General features: G+C 36.6%; 1 long non-coding RNA gene across 3 annotated transcripts; it reads right to left on the reverse strand.

The window, feature by feature from the left end:
• Positions 1-2,019: 2,019 nt before the first annotated feature.
• Positions 2,020-23,630, reverse strand: LOC144320025 (uncharacterized). 3 transcript variants are annotated; one of them, XR_013385618.1, is made up of 7 exons: positions 22,840-23,630; positions 22,169-22,349; positions 18,117-18,249; positions 14,475-14,593; positions 13,874-14,021; positions 12,970-13,009; positions 2,020-2,150 (listed from the first exon to the last, which is right to left on the reverse strand). It is a non-coding gene; the product is annotated as an uncharacterized LOC144320025 (long non-coding RNA). The 3 variants fall into 3 exon arrangements; XR_013385620.1 differs by lacking the exon at positions 14,475-14,593; XR_013385619.1 differs by lacking the exon at positions 12,970-13,009.
• Between the last annotated feature and the right edge of the window lie 223 nt (positions 23,631-23,853).

Below are 23,853 nucleotides of genomic sequence, written 5' to 3' on the forward strand. Positions count from 1 at the left end.
TATGAACATTAAACTTGGCCATTACATTCAGGGAGCCTTTGACTAGGGGCCCCTAGGTGGCTCGGTGGTTGAGCATTTGCCTTCAACTCAGGTTATGATCCCTGCGTCCTGGGATAAAGTCCTTCATTGGGCTCCCCACAGAGAGCTTGCCTCTCCCTCTGCCTTTGCCTCTGCCTCTCTCTCCATGTCTCTCATGAATAAATAATTTTTTTAAAGGAGCATACGACTAACTCTAAATACAAGGGAATTACCACTTCTGGATCTAAATGCAATTCGTAAAAGGAAAAAAAAATTAAGTTAAATTTACCTTTTTTTCAGAAATTTGGACTGTTAATTTTAAAAAAGTCATAGCACAGACTTCTATTTTAAAGATAAACAAAACTAAGTTTAAAAGGTATGCTCCAGTAATTTACTATTAAGAATGCAATAGATATTAATGCATACATGCAGAATTCTATAATCTATTTAATATTTACAGCACACTTACAGAATGAAAGTTGTTCATGAGTCAGGGGCCTGTGTACTTCATCATATCAAGCAAAAAGTGAAGAGATTATGTTTTCCTTTCCTTCATGAAATTTCTCCTCTCTACAACAAGTCAAATAAACAAAGAGACAATTTGTGTCTTGATTATTTGTTTGGCTGCAAGAAGAGAAGGGCTCCAGGATGCTTACACGGATCCTCAGTAAAGGATATAGCACTATAGGATGAAAGGAGCACCTACTTTATACAAGTGGTTGTAAAAGAAGATAATTACTGGAATGAAGGTTCCCCTCCCTATAAAAAACCTGTTTGTTTTTCTAAAGATATTTATTAGCTTTGTAAGAGATATCTCATGGTCTTATAAGACACCCCTTATTATTATGTTTCTATGAATATATGAATTCCATAGACAACTGATCAACTTTGAACTTGTATCTGTTTTAGGATTTAGGGTAAAATATGTTCACTCATTTTCAAATTACAAAAAAAGTGAGAAAATAATATTTTATCTTTTTATTAAGGAAAATCTTTTTATGTGCTAGTTTAGCACAACTGTTAAAATTTAAAATAACACTATGATAAGATTCTCATCTTTAGCGAAACAAGAAAATGAACTTGGGTTTAAAGTTTAACTTCTTGGTGGGCTGTCAGAACCTCAGCAGAAACTAGAGTCCTCTGTAACTTGGTCCAGGAAAAACATGGCTATTCCAAACGTCACCCACTTTCCCCCATCTTTTCTTTCCCCCAAAAGAAAAGCATATGGCTAAAGTGTTGCCACTTATCAAACTCTTTACAGCCTCTACCCATCCTGGGGCCTATGCTGTGCATCAAGTTTTTCAGATTCAGGAACACAAGCAGAAGAGAAAAATAAAGGATAGGCTATAGGGTGAAATGAATTCATTGTTTCCTATAGGGGTAAAGTTTAGGATGAATATGCAGATCAAAGGGCCATCCTATGTCAGTTTTGGGTGGCTTCCACAGATACTCTCACACCCACTGACATTCCCAAACAGGTGTACAAGTAAGTGGAAACTTTTCACAACATTAGCCCTTTCCACATTCCAGGAAAGCAAATATTATCCTCTTTCTACATCCCACTTTCAGATTTTACTCAGTTCTCCTTTGTAATTTCATATTATAAGATATTGGGAAAAGCAGATGAATATACAAACTCCTCCACTCAAACTGGTCAAAGCGTCCTTGCCCAGACATTGTAAACTATTCTCAACTTTGTGTTAACAGCAACCTGTCAGATACAGATGACCTCGAAGATAGCCCCCCAAGTGATGGGCCTAATTAAAAGAAAGCATTCAAATTTTATAATGTTCATGTTTACCTGCAGCAAGACTCTTATTATCATGAAATCCCTGCTCAATTTACAGTGCTTCTCTCAGCCTCTACACTTCCTTAAAGGAACTCTTTTAATGCTCAGAATCACACTTAGAGAGCAGGATTAATCTGCATATAGCTCTGATACTCTAAGGAAGACAAAATGGGTCTTCTGATTAATGTTTTGTTTGGGTGCATATCACTTACCCGAAGCAGAAAGGCTTGTTGCAGAATTGAAACATCTTTGATGTAGGCTGTTTACTGTCATGTTCACACATTCCCAAGAGACTCCAAAGTGGGTCTGCTGCTGATGGTTGCTTTGTTCACTAAGAAGAGACCTGTTAATCAAGCATCAGGATCAGCTGTATTGCTAACTTTCTGTTGGACCAGAGGTTGGTAGGACCCTTGGCACTGACATGAATTAGCATCAATCTCTTGCCTGCCACCCAAAACTAAGTACCTTTATTTTGTTAAGATAAAAAAAAAAAAGTGGAAATTTTAAAGACAAGGAGTACCAGGAAGCAAAGAACAGAAGCTCTCAAAATTAAATTTAAGAGAGAAGTTATTGCTGAAGGAGCTAGAGATCAATTGAAATGATACAGGGAAACTAGCTGACAGAGAAGATGAATGTTTCCTGAGCATCCCTAGCATTCAATGGAAATGTTCCATAATCAGCAAAAAATTGAAAAACACACTAGCTCATGTAGCTCTGCTTCAATGGGATGGAATATGAGAAAGTTTGCAGCAAGAACTCTGAATGCCAATATTACTTTTATTCAGAGACTCAATCTGAATGAAATATTGTGTATGTTCTTATTTATTTCAAAAAACATTTCAAAAGACTCAGGTTTTTAAAAAAGAGTTATGAGTTTGGTGGATGTGTTTCTGAATTAGACTGCTTCAGCTGTATATGGGATGAGATGCACTCCTGCTTAAAATACTTAATGGCATTTGGGTTTAATTTTAGTTGGGTTCAAAGAATCTTTCAGGTTGATCTGATTTGGAGTTCAAGGTTTTTCCAGTTAAAGTCTCGCTCCTGTATAAGCTGGAGAGAGTATGAGACTAACATATTCTGAATGTGAAGAATCAAATCTTTTAGGTATATTCTATTAGATTAAGTACACAAAGTTTGATTCACGATGATTTCATACCAAAGTCAGCTAGAGTAATATTAAAATTGAAACGAGAATGCTGTGTTCGAAGATAAGTCATACCCATTATGGTAGCTACTATAAAAAAAAAAAAAGGCAGAAAATAACAAGTGTTGGTGAGGATGTGAAGAAACTGGAATCTCAATCCTGGTGTATTCTGGATTGGAATATTGAATGTTGCAGCAACTTTGGAAAATAGTATGCTGGTTCCTCAACAAATTAAAAATAGAATTACCATATGAACTGGCAATTTCACTTGGGAGTACATACTCCAAAGAATTGAAAGCAGAGACTCAAAGAGATATTTGTACATCTACATTCACAGCAGCATTATTCACAATAGCCAAAAGGTGAAAGCAGCCCAAGTGTCCCTCAACAGATGAATGGATAGATAAAATGTGGTATAGACATACAGTGCAATATTATTCAACCTTAAAAGAGAAGGAAATTCTGACTTGTGCTACAACATAGACAAAGCTTGAGGACATTATGCCAAGTTAAATAAGCTGGACACAAAAAAACAAATATGGTATCATCCCATGAAGCTCCTTGTGTAATCAAATTCATAGAGATAGAAAGTACAGTGGTGGTCATTGTGGCTGGGGGAAGCAGGAATAAAGAGCGTTTTTCTAAAAAGTTCTATTTATTTATTTGAGAGACACAGAGAGAGAGACAGAGAGAGATATTGAGCACGGGAGACAGGCAGAAGAAGAGGGAGAGAGAATCCCCAGCAGACTGCACAGAGCCCAGAGCCCATCTTGGGGCTCTATCTCATGACTCTGAGATCATGACCTGAGCTGAAACCAAGTCGGATGCTCAACTGACTGTGCCACCTGGGTGCCTCGGGAATGGAGAGCTTTATAAAAAGACACAGAATTTTAGTTTTGCAAGATGAAAGAGTTCTATGGATGGATGATGACAATGGCCCTGGAATAGGGTGAATGTACCTGATGGCACTGAACTATAAATGTAAAAAAAAGGTTAATATGGCAAATCTTATGTTGTTTGTATTTTGCCACAATTAAAATTGAAAAGAAATTGCTATTCTGATGAAATGATGGAAAGAATGTTAGTTCTATATTTTATTTGGATTTATTATTACCTTAAAATACTTCTAAGATAATGTGAACAAACAATTTTCTGAGAAAATATCAAAGCTTTGTGTATTAGACTCAGTCAACTCAAGTCACTTTATTTTAAAAATAGTAAAAAAGTAATTCTCTTTTTTTTTAAAGTAGGCTCCATACCCAACATGGGGCTTGAACACACAACCCTGAGATTAAGAGTCGCATGCTGTAAGGACTGAGCCAGCCAGGTACCCCAAAAAGGTAATTTACTTTTAAGAGCATAGATGGTGATATCATGAAGAATAAATATCTGATTAATTGGCTTTCACCAGAGATTTTTAATATTCAATCAACTATTTATTTGTCTCTATATAGGAAGTATTGTATCTTTTTATTGTTGTAGGTTTACAACTCTCATTATAGAGAAAAGAGTAAGAAAATAAATTTCTAACAGGGCACCACAAAGCTGAACCTACTTAGACACCACACCTCTGGATGAATTAAAGTTGTATTTAAAATACTTTGAATGTGAATATTGAAGTGTTGCCCTACTTTGAAAATGTATTTGATTTTTAAAAACAAATTTATTGGGCTATAATTTGCAAACCATAAATGTGCAAGATTTGTAAGTGTATAATTGAATGATTTGAATAAATGTAACCAGTTGTGCAACCATTATCACAAATCAGTTTTAGAACATTTTCATCAAACCATAGTTTTCCTTTGAGCCTGTTTGCAGTTAATCTCTGCCATTGCCCTCAAGCCCCAGAAACTACTGTTCTCTTTCTACAGTTTTGCCTTTTCTGGGAATTTCATGTAAAACAGAATGATACAAAATGTTGTCTTTTGTCTAGCTTACTGCACTCAGCATACTGGTTTGAGGTTCATTCATATTGTAGCATGTATCAGTAAATCATTCCTTTTTATTGCTGCATAGTATTTCGTTGTGTGAACATACCATAATATATTTATGAATTCACCACTTGATGGACATTTTAAGTGTTTCTAGTTTCTGGCTACTATAAAGAATGCAGTTATAAATATTCACATGTAAGTCTTCAGGTGGACAACAGTTTTCACTTTAGGCAGATACTAGAATCTAGAAAAATGAAATTTATGGGTTATATGATAAGTTTGTATTTAGGTTAAGAAACTGCTAAACTGTATTCAAAAATGTCTAGAACCATTTTACATTCCAATTGCAATGCATGGAAAAATCCTAGAAGAGAGGACAAGAAGTTTCTCTGACATTGGCCATAGCAACGCCTTTTTCGATATGTCTCCTGAGGCAAGGGAAACAAAAGCAAAAATAAACTTTATGGACTACATCAAAATAAGAAGCTTACGCACAACAAAAGAAACAACGAATACAACTAAAAGAAAACCTATGAGATGGAAGGGGATATTTGTAAATGACACATTTAACAAAGGGCTAGTATCCAAAATATATAAAAAACATAAAACTCAACACTCTAAAAATGAATAATCCAGTTAAAAAATGGACAGAAGACATGCATAGATGTTTTTCCAAAGAAGACATGCAGATGACCAACAGATACATGAAAAGGTGCTCAACATCACTTATTCTCAGGGAAATGCAAATCAAAACCACAAAGAGATATTCCCTCACACCTCTCCAAATGGCTAAAATCAAAAGCACAAGAAACAAGTGTTGGTGAGGATGTGGGAAAAAAGGGATCCCTGTGCACTGTTGGTGGGAATGCAAACTGATGCAACCACTCTGGAAACAGCATGAGGATTCCTCAAAAATTAAAAATAGAACTACTCTGGAGTACTTGAGTGGCTCCGTCATTTAAGCCTCTGACTTGATTTCTACACAGGTCATGATCTCAGGGTGATGAGATTGAGCCCAGGATTCTTTCTCCCCACTCATTTCCCCTCTATTCCTCCTCTCACTCACTCTATCTCATAAATAAGAAATAAATAAATAAATAAATAAATAAATAAATAAATAAATAAATAAAATCTTTAAAAAAATGGAATTACCATATGATGTAGGAATCACATTACTGGGTATTCACTCAGACTATGAAGACACTAATTCAGAGGAATACATCCACACTTATGTTTATTGTAGCATTGTTTACAATAGTCAAACTATGGAAGCAGCCCAGGTGTCCATTAATTGACAAATGGTTAAAGAAGAGTTTGCATACATCTATAGTGGAATATTATTCAGCCGTAAACAAGAACAAAATCTTGCCATTTCCAACAACACAGATGGATCTAGAGGGCATAATGCTAAGCAAAATAAGCCATTCAGAGAAATACAAATATATGGTTTCACTCATACGTGAAATTAAAAAAAAAAAAAAAACAAACAGCAAGCAAAGGGAAGAGAGAGAGAGAGAGACAAACCAAGAAACAAGTGGTTACCAGAGGGGAGGTGAGTGAGAGGATGGGTGAAATAAGTCAAGGAGATTAAGAGTACATTTATCTTGATGAACACTGATTAGTATATGGAACTACTGAATCACTATATTGTAAAAAAAAATAAAGAATAAAAGGTCCACAATATTTCACATTCCCATTACAATGTGTAGAATTCATTTCTCCACATCCTTGCCGATACTTGTCAGTCTTCTTGATTATAGCCGTTCTGATGGCTATGTAGCAGTAGCTCTTCAAAATTTTAATTTGTATTTCCCTAATGACTAATGATGTTGAGCACATTTTTGTTATAATTATTAGCCTTTGCATATCTTTAGTGAAATAGTTTTCCACTTTTTAAATTGAATTGTTTATATTATTATTAATGACTTGTGTTTATATATTTCAGATTAAGTCCTTTATCATGTACATTATTTGCAAATATTTTCTCCCAGTCTATGGCTTGTCATCTTATTTTTAATAATGTCTTTCAAAGAACAAAAGTTTTCCATTTTTATGAAGTCCAATTTATCAAATTTTTCTTTTATAGAATGTTCTTGTCATATCCAAGAAATCTTTGCCTAAAGCCAGACCATAAAGATTTTTCTTGTTTTCCTCTGAAAGTTTTATAATTTTAGCTCTTACTTTTAGGTCTGTAATCCACTTTTTTTGGTGATTTGTTCATATGATAAGTGGTAAGGGTCTAAGCTCTTTTTTTTTTTTTTTTGCATATGAATATTCAATTGTCCTAGTACCATTTGTTGAAAATTCACCAATGAATTATTGCCTTAGCACCCTGTTGAAAATCAATTGACCGTAATTTAAGGATTTATTTATGGGGACCCCTGGGTGGCTCAGTGGTTGAGCAACTGCCTTTGCCCAGGGCATGATCCTGGAGTCCCGGGATCGAGTCCCAAGATCGAGTCCCACATTAGGCTCCCTGCCAGGGAGCCTACTTCTCCCTCTGCCTGTATCTCTGCCTCTCTCACTCCCTCTCTCTCTTTGTCTCTCATGAATAGATAAATAAAATCATAAAAAAGATTTATTTCTAGACTTTCTATTCTGTTCCATTGATCTATTTGTCTATCCTTATGCCAACCCCACAGTTTTGATGCTGAATATTTACACTAAGTTTTGAAATTGGATGGTATAAGTTCTCCTGTGTTGTTCTCCTTTTAAAAATTTATTCTAATCATTCTAAGTCTTTTGTGTTGAATTCGCTGAGAAATTTGGAGAGAATTGCTCTCTTAAGAATATCAAGTCTTCCAATCTATGAATCTGGAAAAATCTCTCTGTGGATCTTTAATTTCTCTTAGTAATATTTTGTAGTTCACAGGGCACAGATCTTACATTTCTTTTGTTAAATTGATTTTTAAGTATTTTATTTGTTTTTATATTATTATGAATAAAAATTATTTCCTTGATATGATGATATTCAGATTGTCCATTGATAATATACAGAAATAGAATTTATTTTTTATATTGATCTTATAGCTTGTAACTTTTAAAAAATCATTTTATTGGTTCAAGGGTTTGGGTTTTTAAGTACTTTTTAAAAGGAGTTTCTATTTATCAGATTATGTTGGTCTTTGAAAAAACACTGTTTACTATTTCTTTTGAATTTGCATCCTTCACATGCTTACCCTTAACTCCTTCAATTTGCCTTCCATTCTGACCACTCAATAGCAAATGTCATAGGTATCTGTTCTTTGCCTGTGGCTTTCAATACTTCTAACCCTGGCCGTAATGAAGTTAGAGAAAGCAAACTTGTCAAATTTGCAGAGAACCCAAAATTTGAAGTGAAAACTAATGAGATAACAGATGAAAATCAGGAATTAGAAGTTCAAGAACTGATTGAAAAACAAGGGATGACAAACACAAAGACAAGTAATTAGGTTTTGGAGACTAATTGCACAAGTAGTGTGGTTTGAAGCCTCCACAATTGTTTCTCTCCCCTTCTTGCCTTCCCAAACACCCCACCAGAGGGATTCATTTAATGCCTAGATGCAGGTTTACATCATCTTTCTTGTTATGATGTTTAAGCTCTTCTACCAGATAATATTCATGAGTGTTTGTACCCTGCTGCATGTCAGAGATTAGGTATTCAATAAATAGAAGCTTTTTCATTTCAAACCAAGTATTCTCAGATTCCTCTTTCTTCCTCGAGCTTTCTTTCTAAAAAATTCTTAGCATTTGTTTATGGAATCACAATTTTTCTTTGTTCTGTCATAAAAAAAGGGAGAGAAATGTTGGTTCTTTGTATCCTTTATCCTCTGTATCCAGTCATTTAGTGACTTCATTTTATTAGCCAGTTCAGGCTGATAATAAATTACATTGACTGGGCGACTTAGACAACAAACATTTATTTCTCACAGTTCTGGAGCACAGGAAGTCCAAGATCAAGGTGCCAGCACATTGGTTGTCTAATGAGAGCCTTTTTTCTGAAGATGACCACTTTCTTGTTATATTACATGACAGAAAGAGAGAGTATACTCTGGTCTCTTTTCTTATAAGGACACTCCTCTCCTCATGGTGGTGGTGGTGGTGGCAGGGGGTAGGTAGACCTCATCTAAACCTAGTTACCAACCAAAGCCCCACATCCTATAATATTATCCCACTGAGGGTTAGAATTTCAATATGCAAGTTTTAGGGAAATATTCAGTCCAAAATAGTTATGCTAATTACTTTAAAACTTTATCTTTTTAATTTCTGCTTCCACTGCCCTGGCCATGTTCATTTTCTCTTATGCCTGTACTATCACAGTAGCCTTTAATGTTCCCTTGAAATTGGCTAGAACACAGGGTTTTAGATTCAAAGATAAGCAAAAATGAGCAAAAATGAGTTTAATTGATTTTGATTTACTCTTGAAAAAGCTATAAACAAGGGAAAGTGTATTTAAAAAGATGATGCAAATATGTGATTGCAGTTACCAGCTTTCTTTTCTGTCTTTGGGAGGCATGCTCAAATGCAGTTACAGTAAGCCTTTTAAAATCTAAAATAATATCATATATTACTCTGTTCCAAACCCTTTCCAAGACCTGCATTTCATATAAAGTGCAAGTCAAAGTTCTTACAGTTTTTCTACAGGGCCCTACACATCCAGCCCCTTTAATTCTGCGATCTCATCTCCTACTAACGTTCCCTGGCTCATTCCATCCCAGAGTCACTGGCTTTCTTCCTGGTCTACAAGCTAATGCACTTCTCTTCTAGGGCTATTATGCTGATTGTTCTGCTTGGAACACTCATCCCCCAGATATTTGCAAATTTTTGCTCACATGTCATTCTATTAACAAGGCCCATCCTGCTTAACTTTTTGAGACTTACAACTCATTTTTCCCCTCTGTTATCCTCAACCTCCTTATTGAGCTGTAATAAACTATACTACTAAACTACTGTGTTAGCTATTTATGTACTTAAATATTATATTTATTGACCATGATTCTGTTTCTTCTCGTTGGGAAATAAGTTCCAGGAGGTCAGAGATCTTTGTCTAGTACTGTACCTGCTGATACACAGTATGTGTAGGGTAAGTAATTTTTGAATGGATGAATATCTCAGCCCTGGGGCAAACTTCTTTTTATACTTGCTTTTGCTTCAGGGTCCAGAAGTTTTCCTTTTAGGCCCCCAGGGGTCTTTCACCCTTCCTAGACACTTTTTCATCTAAACTTACCAGAACCCAATTCATCTTTCACCTTATTTTTCCTCCCCGTGTTCAGGAGGCTTAACACTTTTTGGATAATACTTCAGTCCCCATGAAAACCCTGGCCAAGTGAAAATCTTTCCCATTTCTACCTAATTACATCCTAACGCCACATGAAATAACCATATTATACTGTTGTTATTTATGCTATGTATCTCTATAGATTGTCTTTCCAACAAGTTTAAAGCTTTGGGTGAGAATCATACCATGCTATTTTTTTCATGATCTCCAAAGGTCATCATACACAGAATGTCCAAAATATGTTGTTAATGTAAAGCTAATTTGATTAACTCAAATTTGATTGGAAATTTCTTTCCTTGGCAATGATTAGCAAATCATTGATTCATTTAGCCATACTCAAAATATTGTCTGCAAGTATAAGATCAAATTTTGCTAAATGTACCTAACCTATTAATATGAAACCCATAATATGCTTTTCTAAGAAACCATCTGATATTTTCTAGTAAAATCAGCCAGAGATTTTTTGAGGTTTGTATGGATTGTATACATTTCATTCAAATTCTGAAGGGTAAAGCCCTCCAAAAATATGCTGTGTGCATATGCTTGGTGCCATAAACATAATGGTAAACTACAAAAAGATGCAGAATAATATCTAATAATTATTGTTTTGAATAAATTACATGCTTCCAAAATGATTTCACATTATGTGTCTTGGGAAATGGGTCACTTTTCAAATTTGTGTTTATTACCTAAAAGTGTTAATGTATTAATTCCACATGGGATTTAGGAGCTCTGAGATTTCATTGTTATACCTAGTTTGCTTTAGCAAATAATGTATCTTTCTATGATAATAAAATACCAATTAATTATATATATATGAGTCTGATAGGACATGGCAAGAGTCATTCAAATAAGTTAACTTCAAGTTATTGCATATTGCCCAAGAAACTAAATTCTTCACAAGCTTTGTTTCTAAAGCAGAAAAAAAGCATTGGGAGAGATAGAGGGAGAGAATTATATTGGGTAGTATTGACTGGTACTTAGAGTATGTGTCTCTTTTCTGTAATTAGATTTCTTTACTTCTCTCAATTAATAGTTTGTCCATCATTTGGTCACCCTATAATTGGTCACTTAGTTTTATTAATTTCCTTCATTTCTCACTTTAATGCTTAAGAACATTAGAGAGCCTTAATTTCTCATTTAAAAAATATGTGAAATGTATTAATTTTTAATATTTTAATATTCACTGTCTGATAATCAAAGATTTCATATCTGTGTTGTTTTGAAAATAATTATTATTTTAAAATAGGTTATTAATATTCATATGATTTTCTTTACACTTCTTCCTCTGGGTAAAATGCTCAGAATGATTTTCTTATGGCAGTGGTAAGCACCCAGTGTCATACTATAGAAAGCTCCTCCCTGGTCTTCTTGCACTCACCATTTCTTTCCCTGCCTTCCAAGCCCAGCCCCACCACCTCCCACGCAATCTCTACTCTTCTCTCTGCCTCTCTTCCAGACCCTCTGTACTTCTCTTTCCAGACTTCCTTGGGGTTCACATAAAAGAGGCACTCAGCTGAAGGAAGAACATATAACTGAAGTCCTCTCACATAAGATGAGGTAGAAATGCCAAAGGTGTCTCTCTTGAGTTTAATCAGCAGCATAGCACAGACTCCAAAGCTTGGGCTTGTATACTGGATTTACTTCTCACTAGTGTGTGATCTTGTTTCTTAATTTCTAAAATACTCAGATTTCTTAATTTTTTTAAAGATTCATTTATTGACAGAGAGAGAGAGAGAGAGAGAGAGATAGGGAGGATGGATAAGAGAATCCTCCAGCAGACTCCTGGCTGAGCATGGAGCCCAAAGCAGGGCTGGATCCCAGGACTCTGAGATCATGAACCAAGCTGAAATCAAGAGTCAATCACTTAACCAACTGAGCCACCCAGGCACCCTTCAGTTTTCTTAATTGTAAAATGAAGATAATAAAAGTCTATACTTCATAAGGCTGTATAAGGATGAAATGTGCTAATACTTAATATATATAGAATCTTAGTTGTAACATATAATGTATAAAGTATTCAGAATAATCTGTGGCACATAAAGAATGTTAGTTATGCTATTACTATGTAATTATTAGCATGCTATTATACTATCGCTATAGCTAAGTAATAGGTATACATTTTAACCAATACTATTATTAAACTTGTTCACAAATAATGAAGAGAAGGGGCTTTCGTGGCAAATCATGACAGAATGTGTTGTTCTCTGTTACAGAAAGATAAAAAACCTTATAAACAATGTCTCCTTGATCTTTAAGTACATATATAAATTCTACTAAGAACTAAGACAAAACAAACTGTAATTTAACTAGTAATTATAATCATTCACTGCAAACTCTTGATCAGCTTTTGTACTCTTTGCTTAAATTGACAAAATTTGTTTTTTCTTTAAGAAACGTACCAAACTGTCCAAATCTGTAATTTCAGTGTAGTCTATAGTTATAACTATGCAAACGCCACAGCCAAAAAAAAAAAAAAAAAAAAAAAGGTAGGTGCACTGATGGAAGCATACTGAAACAATAGGAAATTCAACCCTGCTGGAGATTTTACTTTTCCTTACATTTTGCTTCAGACATACTAGAAACCAATGTCTTTCTTTCCCATCATATCATCACTAGGTCCTTTTCACTACTTCATACTATTTTGAGAGTCTTGGTTGCAAAATTAGGAATTCTTTGTTCTCAATAAAAATTAAAGAAATAAAAACAGAGGCATATAGAAATTGCATACTTAAGATCGGCATTTATAGATTGAGATACCAATAGCAATATTAAAGACACAAGGATGGATAATTGTGATAATTTTTTCATGTAAGAATCAACTCACATTTACTGTGTGCTGATGAAGGGTTCTGGGCTAGTCAACCCTGCAGTAGATTAAAAAAAATGTATCACTCATTTTATCATGATCTTAGGCATACTACTACATGCTGGTGAGACAACAATGAATAAGACACAGTCTAGGTCCTCACAGTCACATGAGAAGCAAAGCTACAACTGTCAAGGATCTTTAACTTAATTTTCAGAAAAATCCATGGTGTACAGAATCTCACAAGTTGAGTGAAAGAAATCAGGCTCCAACTTTGTGTTTGCATTTGAATAAGATTCAGAAAGAGGCAATAGAAAACTATGGTATTAAAATTTAGGAAAGTGACTACCCTAGGGGTGGATAATTGGAAGCAAGCACAAAGTAGGCTTCTTCATATAGGTCTTTATTATATGGGGTTGTTCATTTTGTGAAAATACATCTATATCTATGATTTGTATGCTTTTTGGTATGAGTGGTACTCCTCATTTATAAAAAAAAAAAAAATCCTGTGATTTATTAGAATTCCAAAAGCACTGCCTTCACATTTTTCCAAATTTCTAGGAAGAGGTGTGAAAACATTTTCTTAATTTTCTCTTTCTCCAGGCCTCCTGCCTTTCGTGAGTGCTGCCTTCATGCTTTCTCTGGGCAAACTTAAATGTGATATAATAAGTACCCACTTCCTTGGGTTCTGCCAAATATCGATTAACATGCAGATTTCACTGGCTTCACAGAGTTTATTAGAGATTTGGGAAGTACATACAAGAGTGGTTCATGACCATGTCCACCCACCAATATAGAGTTCTAATGCACATAGTTCTAGATTCATCCCATATGTCTCATTTTATCTTTTCTCCTGCATATTCTTCCCACACCCTCTGTATCAGCTGTCCCCTGTGTACCACTTCCATCTTCTTCGATTTACCTGATTCCAGCTGAGCAGAGAAATTCTATGAGTGCTTTAACTCATTCTATTCTGGCAGCATCTCCTCTCAATCATGCACCAAGTGTTGAATGAGGTTCTTCCAATGCTGTGGCATGGGGTGCAGGGAAAGCGCGTGTGCGTACAAACCCTGAAAGTACAGGAAAGTTAACACCTTTTTCCATAATCCTCAATCACTAGGAGGTAAATGCTACCCACGGGCACTTCTTAAGTGGACAGTTCTGGGAGGTGGTCTATATGCTTTTCAGAGAAGTTTCTGGAATGCTGTTGCTATGGCGGTGCCTAATTTAATAATGTACACCTTTTTCTCCTTACTCGTTTTACTCCTGTTGATTGGTAACTCCTGCCCATTGTGATTACCTTCCAAATAAACTAGCTGTGCAGAAATCTTTGAAGCTTTGCTTTCTGCGGGGGGGGGGGGGGGGGGGTGATGGCTAAAGCAATTGGTACCTAGCAAGCAGATATACAGGATAGGACTCTAGAACTAAACCATTTACCAGTCAGATGGAAACATGAAACCCACTGTAGTGGACAGTGTGGGGATGGTGAAGTCTGATACTATTACAGTAACTGAGTCTCTCACCTGCAGTGGAATAGGCTGAGTGGAAGGCTGGTGGAAGGCCAAGTGTAGCTCTAACACATCAGTGGTATGGGGGCAATGGTCATTTCAAGGATTATGAAGTGCACTGGCTGCTGTTCATGCTTTGGAAGAGTCAAGCAATGAAAATGACAAAGTTAGATCAGATAACTATCAAGTCAGGGCATGCTATAAAAGAAGGTCTTTGAGGGCAGCATCTAGTAAAAGCCTTATTTCCTGCAGCTACAGAGCAGATTTTACTCAAAACCAGATCCAGGAATTTCAAAAGAAAGTCAGTGTCCAGGCTTCAAAGTTTTACTATGCTTTGCTTGTGAATCCACAGCCTTTCTCACTATCACTGCAGTGCTTACATGGGCCATGAAAGGAAAGGCCAGTGTGGAGGAGTAGAAACTATGTGTGCGTCCAGAAACATGAACTCTTGCACAAGGCAGACCTAGCTACTGTACTTCTGAATATCTGCCCTGTCAACATCAGAAATTGATGATGATTTCTCTATATGATATCACTATCTACTCCAGATTTGATTTTATCTTCACTGACAGAAGTTCCTCTACCCCCATCACCATATAAGAGCTTGTAGAATACCTTATTTATTTATTGGCATGAATTCTTCTACAATATTGTCTCCAAATAAGGTACTCATTTTGTAGCAATGGATGTGTGACCATTGAAAGGACTAGTCCTAGCACACATATATTTTTGTGAAATCTATATATTTTACAGATGAAGTCAATCTAATAGAATGAAGATAACCTATTCAAATATCACCTGGGTGCTTGCCAAGAACCAAACTCTGCAGTGTTGGAATGCTGAATCAAAAGCCAATATATGGTGCTGTATCAAAAATCTAGAATACCCACATAGAAAAAAAAAACATTGGATATAGGGTTGGCCCCTCTCACCACCATTTTCAGTGTCCCATTTGCAGAATTTGGTTTTCAACCTTAATATATGTAGATATACAGGTCCTCATTCTGAGAGAAGATGCTTTCCATCAGGGACCACAGCACTAACAAGGAGGAACATTTATCCGTCAGTTTCCTATTGACCAAGGATTGCCCAAAGAAGTGTTAGCTTTCCTGCATAATACAGGCTTTGCATATGCACAGGCCTAGTAGGCTTCCCCTGGAATCTCATGCTACAGGTTAATTTTTCCACTGGGTTCAAGGTTTTCTCCTGACCTTGAGGCTATGACTATTTTTAGGTCACTCTAAGATCTTCATGCCAGTGGACCAGCAGACAAAGAGAGGAGTTCCTGGCTGCCAGTAGGAGCTAGGAATACTGCTACATATGGGGACAAGAAGGAATTAACTATAATATTTCCTGGTGTCTCTCTACCTAATAATAATGATGAATGGGCAGTTGCAGTAATTACTATTCAGTAATGGCAGGGTTATTGAGGGCTCGGACCCCTCAGGGGTCAAAGTCTGTGTCCCTCCAGAGGCAAGTAGCCAGAGTAGCTGAAGTTATAGTTTAGCAGAAGAAAGTCAGAATGGGTGATGAAGAAAGAAGATGATGACTATCAGTTGAGGTCTTAGGACCAATATAGCAGGAAAGGGGGACAGTCATCTCTCATTTCACAAACCCTTCCCTTACGAAGTCTTTTAAAGGCCAAACCCATTTATGGATTGAACTTCATGAAATACAGGAATCCTGCAATGGGTCAATGTGTCAGATGACTCTTGTTCACTAGCTCATCTTTCCTTGGCTTCATCTCTGATTCCAGGCATGGCTATAGCAAATTAATTCAGCTTCAATAGGCTTCAATTTACCTGGAACTGACAGCATCGTGTCTCAAGCATTCACCAAAAATCTTCCATGTCTTCTTCGACATTGTACTATCAGATGCTGGACAGAGCCTAGTCAGGGGAAATGCGAGCTCAGCCTGAAATGTGAGGGAGTCCAGTTCATACCCACCAGAGCAACCCAGCACCAATGGGGAATGGAAGGTGATCAAGAAAAGCTTTTATTCCCCCTTTCAGTCCTCAGGTAGAAATTTATTTAAGACATTGCAATGTATTGTTTCATTTCTCCTTCCCAGTTTTAATTTCTGGAGTCGCTTAAACCTTACTCCCTGGGACTACCTCTCAAAAAACAACTTGTACTCAAGTCTTTGATGCAGATTCTGCATTCATTATTCAAAGCATACTTTCTTCCCCTTGTTTCATTAAAAAAAAGCTTCCTCCCTCTTCTGATGTCTTGACACCAGCTAAGATTACAGTCCAGAATATCTCATCAGTCCCTAGTCGGTTTTTGAAAACATATTCTCCAAATGCAGACATTCCCTTCCCTGAGCAGAATTCAGATACCTCCTTTTCTTTCTTCACTAGCTGATTCTCTTTAGCCTATAAATGGGCCCGATGTATTCCTGTTTAAAACATCCACAGACATACCTATTCACCTAAATTCTGAGACAAAACAGTCACCAAGGACACAAACACTATATGCCTGATTTTATATCTTTCTTCTCCTCAAAATAACAGCTGACATTTATCAAGTGCTTACCATATGCCAGGTGCCATTCAAGCAAATTACTTACAATATCTCATTTTATTCTCACAAAACTCTGGGTGGTGCTATTATTGTCCCTAAATGTGCAGAATAAAGAGCTGAAGTTCTTTGATGTTAACGGCTTGCTCAAGGCCATATCTTCCACGACTAAGCAGGGATTAAAGCCCATGCTTCTGCCTCTGGAGTATGCACAGCAGAGTTGCTTTAAGAACTACTGGTTCCTGTTTTCAACTCCTCACTTCTCAGTCTTCTCAATTCATTACTATGACTTCCCATGGAAACAGCACTTGTTAGGGTACCAATGTTTCCTCATATGCTAAATCCAACAGATTCTATTCATCCTTATCTCATTGAGAAGTCTGCAGGACTTGGTAAAGTTGATTAGGCCTCCATCTCCTTCTGAATGTCTCCTGACTGGTGACTCTCACTGTTTGTTTGCGGGCTTTCTCAGAAGTTTTTATTTTTTCCAAAACTGAAATACTGTGATTACAAGTTTTAGTCTCAACTTTCTTTTCACTTTATAATATCTCTGAGTAGCTGCAACTACTACTCTTAAACAACAGAATTCAACCAAGTAGTGAAGATCTAATTGGCTCTCTTAAACAATTCATGAACCAGGCAGCATGCCATCTAGCAAACGGAAAGGAGCTTTGTCGAGCTGAGCTGCAGAAATGGAAAGGTTTTGAAAGGTAGAGAGGGAATGGGGGGAAAAAAAGACATTATTAGCAAAGAACCTGATGTTTCAGGCAAGGCGGTCCTTCCCAAGGGGAACGGAAAGGGCCTATTGGTAGCTTTCCTAGTGATGACTAGGCCAGTCCAAGTTGACTGATGCAAGGTTACATTCCTGGGGCGGGGGCTGAGATTGCAGTTAGGTTAGGTATTAAGTCTTGGTGTGCTGATGTGGGGCTCTTAACATAAGTGGCTAACTTCATTTCTGGCCTGTGACTGTCTTTCTAGCACTGTCTTTCATTGACCTCTTGACCAGCACTTACAAGAACCAAAATTTCTCTGAATTTCCAACAATTTGTATTTAAATTTTAATTCATGTCTCTTGAAGTTATGATGATGATGATGATGATGATGATGATGAATTTTTTAACTGAGTCATCTACCTACCCACAGTAGACACTGAAGTGGGTAGAGAAGTTCATTTCAGACTGTCCATGCTTTTAATGTATGATCATCGCTGGGGATCAGGTACAGCTTCCTCAGAGAAACCTCAGCTCAATCAGGGTCTTCCTTGCAAGGGCTAGAATGTTAAATAAATATTTTATGCTCAGTGAGAAATTCCTATTTCCCTATCACTTCAATGAAGTGATGTTTTAGACTTATTTTGCAGGTGATTCTGAAAACAGTTATTCTAGAGATTAAGGAAAAATCCATTCAGAGGGAAGGGGCTTTCTACCAGATAGTTTTGATTGCTTGCTGCTATTACCATTCTTACTAAAGAGTGGTGTTGCTTATTAAAATGTTTTCTCATGATCTATTTCCACCTAAAAGCTTTGAACTGTAGGTATTTATGAAAAATCTGTTCTGACTTGCCTCAGCCCTGGGACCAGCCTTAATAGAATATGCAGCACTGTTTATTTGCAAGCTGATTATGAAACTTGTTTTCATTTTAACTCTTCTTGATTTATTAACCTCATTTAGAATTTTAGTTTTAGATCCTTCACAACTGATTAAAACAAAATGCTGTTGTCCTTCCAAGAATAGAAACTGTTCCTGCCTTCTGTTCCATGTGGAAGTCAGTTTTTTAAGACCAGATTTGTTGTTTGTTTTTTACACATGTATCTTGTGAACGGTGATGCTTTGCCAACTGCTAAAGTAATCAATGGAAATAAAGACAATGGGGAAAGTCACAAGAGCTTTTGGGAATAACAAAATGCATGTCTCTTTCTGTACTATCTTCGTCAACCATGTCTACTACTAATGGCACAGTTTTCAAAAAATCATCCTACTTAAGGAGAAAAAATGTACCTCTGGGCTCTTAAGAGAATCAGATGAAGCCAGTTATTTAGATGGAAGAACTGCTTTCCATATGGGGCGGTTCAGACCGTGGGGAGACATATGAACCCTGTAATTGGGTCCTCTTTGGGCCTGTGTATTTGGATCTCAGTATGGACTTTGTGTTAATCTACATGTTACTCATTTTATATCTGCTGTAAAAGGAATTACACTCACTTGATTATTGGTATCATTAGTATTCTTTTTCAAAGAAAACTGGGAACTCATTGACTTACTGATATGCTAGCACTTATTTATTTCACTGTTGTTTCTTTAAAAAAAAATCAGTGCTTGCCTTTGATTAAGGCTAAGGATATCACAATGAGGTGATCTGAAATTATTTTCAAATGTATAGGCTTACTGAACCAGTACTAAGAATTTTGGTTCCTGCTTTACTTTCTATACTTATTCCATATCACATTGCTGTTTCAAACGTCATTCTCATAGATCAGTTGTTGGCTTTTAAATCTTTTTTTCTACTCAGAAAAGTAAAAAAACACATAGCTTAGATGGCCAATATATATTTTTTCTTAAAATGCAGACCAGAAATATCTTTACTTAAAGCAAAGATTATTTAATCTGACTGAATTTTTTTAGAAAGGATTTTAATTATAAAACTTTCCTCTTGACTACCTAATCAACATTTTGTGCTGTAGTTGTGGAAGAAAAAAAAAAACCCCTCACTTTATCTGTTTGGTAAATATTTTAAAATGCAATGCCCATACACACAGTTTGGTACTTCAATTACTTTTCCTCCACACTGACAAACCATCTAACGCTATTTAATGGCCTCTCCTAGAGCGCTTCATGATTCAGAGTCTTCCAGCTGTGACAAATCAAAAGGCACCTATGTATTCTTTGGGGTTTTTATTTTCAAAAATGTCAAAAATTCAATTTAGTTTTGATTTTGATGTACATTAATCTTCACAACCTTTTATGCATCAATTAACGGGTAAAAGTTATGAGGGTATCTCTTCACTGAATGTGTCATAAAGGCCTTTTAGTCTTTTTTTAGTACACATTCTTTGCTGCTTTCACAGTGAGCTACACTTTTTAAAGGGCCCTTTCTTGGGCTTTTCTTTTTGGAGGCCTGCTTTATAAAACAGAAGTTTCATTGGAGTTCCCTAAAAGTGCACGTTCTTGATCTAGAATGGTTCTAATGAGGCAAAGTTGGAGCAGGGCCCCTAACATCTGAAATTAAAGGTCTATACTTAAATTTTACTATTTCTAATTTTAAAGTATTTATCATTCATATATTATAGAACTAGAACAATTCTAGCAAGAATATAGCCCTATTCTTTTATTTTATAGATGAGAAAGAAGCAGCACGTTAAGTTGGCTAGCTTGTCCAAAACCAGCTAGTTAATAGCATATTCAAGACAAAAACTCAGATTCTTTTAGCTTCTTTAACATACCACATTACTCTTGTCACTTTGAAATAGATTTGTGGTTGGAGGTTATAATTATTTCTTGCCCACCTTCATAAAGTAGTTAACTGAGCTTCCATGTTGACTTCCATAAAGAGTTGTGCATTCCTTAGAAATGAAGGTCATTCATGTTTCCTAGACCATCTCCAGAACATTCAATAAGATTTTTTACCTTTAGCCTAACTAGCAAGAATGAGATAATTCCAAATTATGAGCAAAATGTGGAGCTTCTCCTGGAATGAACACCCTTTTAATTTTCTACCACTCCCTTGGCCTAAAACCTTTAACACAGAAGCATGGTACGGTTACTTGGCTCTCCTCCCTCAAATTCATCAGGAAGACATAAATCACTTCTGAATACTTCTTATTTCTTTCCATTCTTTAACTTTGAAGCCAACTTTCCACTTAATCTATTATTCCTGGACCCAAGACATGGTAATTAACCTCAGAGATGGAGTTTAGTCAAAAATGCACTCTGCAAACAGTGTTACATTGAAAAATTTTAATTGTGTTCAGCAACATTTCTTAATTTAATCTGAAAGGTTATGGTATCTTCCATATCAATCAGTAACCATTTAATTTCTGGATGAAGGTTGAAATTATTTTCTCTGGCTTACTAGCTTGGCATAAGTCTATGCTCAGAGCCATTCATTCAACTTGCAAAGACTTCTGAGCTTGAATTCCTCTGAGCTCTGAGACATTGGGCATCTTATAAGAAATGGGTCATTTTATTATGAAAAGTCTTAAGATAAACTCAACAACAGTTTCTCTCTTTGAGGAGCATTAAGTCTAAGTTTAGGGGGGCTTCTCTATTATGTACAATAATTGGAGTGAGAGGGGCAAGGCTATGGGATTAATCATCTCTCTCCCTCATTACACAGTCAATATGCTGAGTGATATTATATACATAGTGATATTTATATATAATATATAACAATACATTACCTTGTTGTAAAGTTTAGATGGTTGTTGTAAGAATTCAGTATTTAAATGTTATTTCTTGTTTGGAACATAAGCTTTTCAAAAAAAGAAGACATTTTTACATGATATAGCATTTCTGTTCACAAACACTATTAATGATGACCATTATGTTAATAAATTGCAGTGATGATTTGGGAAAATTTCCACCTAGTCCAGATAATTTTTCCCATATCCCAAAGTATTGCATCATCTTTCTAGTCTATAGAATTTGTTCTCGGTAGAAGCAGAAAAATAGCCTATGATATGCTTCAATTTTAAATCCTCTAGTTCAAAGAAACTAGTAGGAGTCATTGCATTTGAAAGCAAGAAGGAGGGGCCTTGGAGATCTAGTTTTACAGATGAGGATGACAAGTCTGAGTTAGATTAAATGACATGCCAAAGGCCACATAATTAATTAGTAGCAAATTTGGCACTAGAACCTTACTACGTCAGAAGTCTTTCCACTAAAACCTTACATTTCTTGAATATTTAGAGCATTTATTTTAAGAAAAAAAAATGGCTTAAAGTCTGAGCAAAGACATGCCAAGAGTTCCATTATACTTAAGCTTTTAAATGTTGCTCTTCTGGCCACAGCTTCTTGGCTAGCTTTCATCTCCCTGTATACAACTCCCTCTGTAAGAGCTCATACAAATACTAATGACTGCGTGGAGGCTTTGCCGGATTTCCCATCATGTTTGCAATCATTCTAGTCCACCTGCCACACAAAATAAGGACCTAGTATTTTAAACTATGCATTCGTTTGCTCTCCAAACATACCATTACCCGCCAGCTTCTGCTGATCCCACTTCAAGAAGCACTCCAGAATCTGTGTCTTGCCCTCTGTGGCCTTATCATCCTTCTCCTGGATCACTGCAAAGGGACTCTTCTTCTTGGGTCTTCCTGTCATATGCTTGCCTCTCCAGGTCTGCTTTCCATACCCCTCTTAGGTAGTTTTTTTCTGAAAATAAATCTGATCATGAGCATTTCTGTACTTATAAAACTGCATGGCTGCAGTGCCTTCACATTCTGGCTCAAGCCACTTTCCCAGGGTAGACCTGGCCCCTGGCAGACCTGTGCTGTGGTTGGGTGGCCCCGCTATTCAAACTTCTCTGCACAATCCATAACCTTTTATAACCCCAGGCTTGGCGTAGGATTTCCTTCTTCCAGAACACCTTCCTGTCCATTCGATGCTTACAAAACTCTTATCCTAGTTCAAATCACAGCTACAAAAATCACTTCTCCTAATAGCATTTCCTGAGACCTTTGGCAGCAGTGATTCTCCGTTCTTTGCCCCCATCTCACTCTATTCATGGATTTCTTATGACACTTATGGAATTCTTTATTACAGTTCAATACCTACCTTATTATTCTATTCAAAACTTCTTAAGGCCTAGTGAATAAAAGGCAGGCAACAAAGGGAAACGTACATGGGATTGATCCCTACTCACAAGTTGCAGATGATGTGACCTTGACACAATCTTGATGATTCTGTTTGTTGGTTTGTGTCAGTCGATAAACGGAGATATTCATTCCTGTATTTTCAACCTTTACTTAGGTGCCAAGCATATTTGCTAAAATGAAAATAGTATATGTATTTACACCTTTACAAACTTAGCTATATAAAAAAATACATCAATACATCTTGCGCTGTTTCTCTATACCTGGCTAAGCTCTTAAATTCTGCTTTGCTAATGGTGACTGCCAATCTGAGATAACTCAGGCATTCTCCTGGTGAGGAGCAGTATTTTGGAAGTGACTCCTTTCAGTGCAGGATTCCTTCCCTGCTCCATTCCACCTCCTCCCACCAAGGGCAGAGCAGAAGGATTTAGGCACTCCTGAAGCACCTGAGAGATACTGGATTTGTATGCCAGTTTTGCTCCTGTCTGCCTTTAGCTAAGGTGTACGCTTCCCAGCTGGTCTTGGGCTTCAGTCTCTGACCCTATACTGTTCATCACCCATGTCCTTAGATGATAGAAGGATCAGTGGAAACCCTGAGTAAATTCGAGGGGATGTCAGAACAGAAAGAATCTTGGTGTGACTCCAGGTTGTTTCTCCTCTGGAAAACTGCAAATTGTCTGAGTCCCATTTCTATTTCCACACGCTGCTTGAGGCTAGAAGTCTGAAATCAACATGTCAGCAGCCTTGGTTCTTCCTGTTCCAGGCGCCCAGCCTTGGCTTGTGGTTGGCCATCTCCTCTCTGTGTCTGCTCACTTTGTTTTCCCTCTATGCAAGTCTGTCTGCATGTCCAGATTTTCTCCCTTGTATAAGGAAAATCATCATATCGGATTAGTGCCCACCCTAGTGATCTCATTTTAACTTCATTACTTTTGCAATGATACTATCTACAAGTGAGGTCCATCTACAAGTCTTAATTAGGTTGACTCCAACGGATCTTTTTTGGGAGAGAGGACACATTTCAACCAATAACACTCGGTTACTCCAGCTGCAGGTCACTGACTGTT

The sequence above is a fragment of the Canis aureus genome, chromosome 9 (assembly GCF_053574225.1).
Source record: "Canis aureus isolate CA01 chromosome 9, VMU_Caureus_v.1.0, whole genome shotgun sequence".
Taxonomy (NCBI): Eukaryota; Metazoa; Chordata; class Mammalia; order Carnivora; family Canidae; genus Canis; species Canis aureus.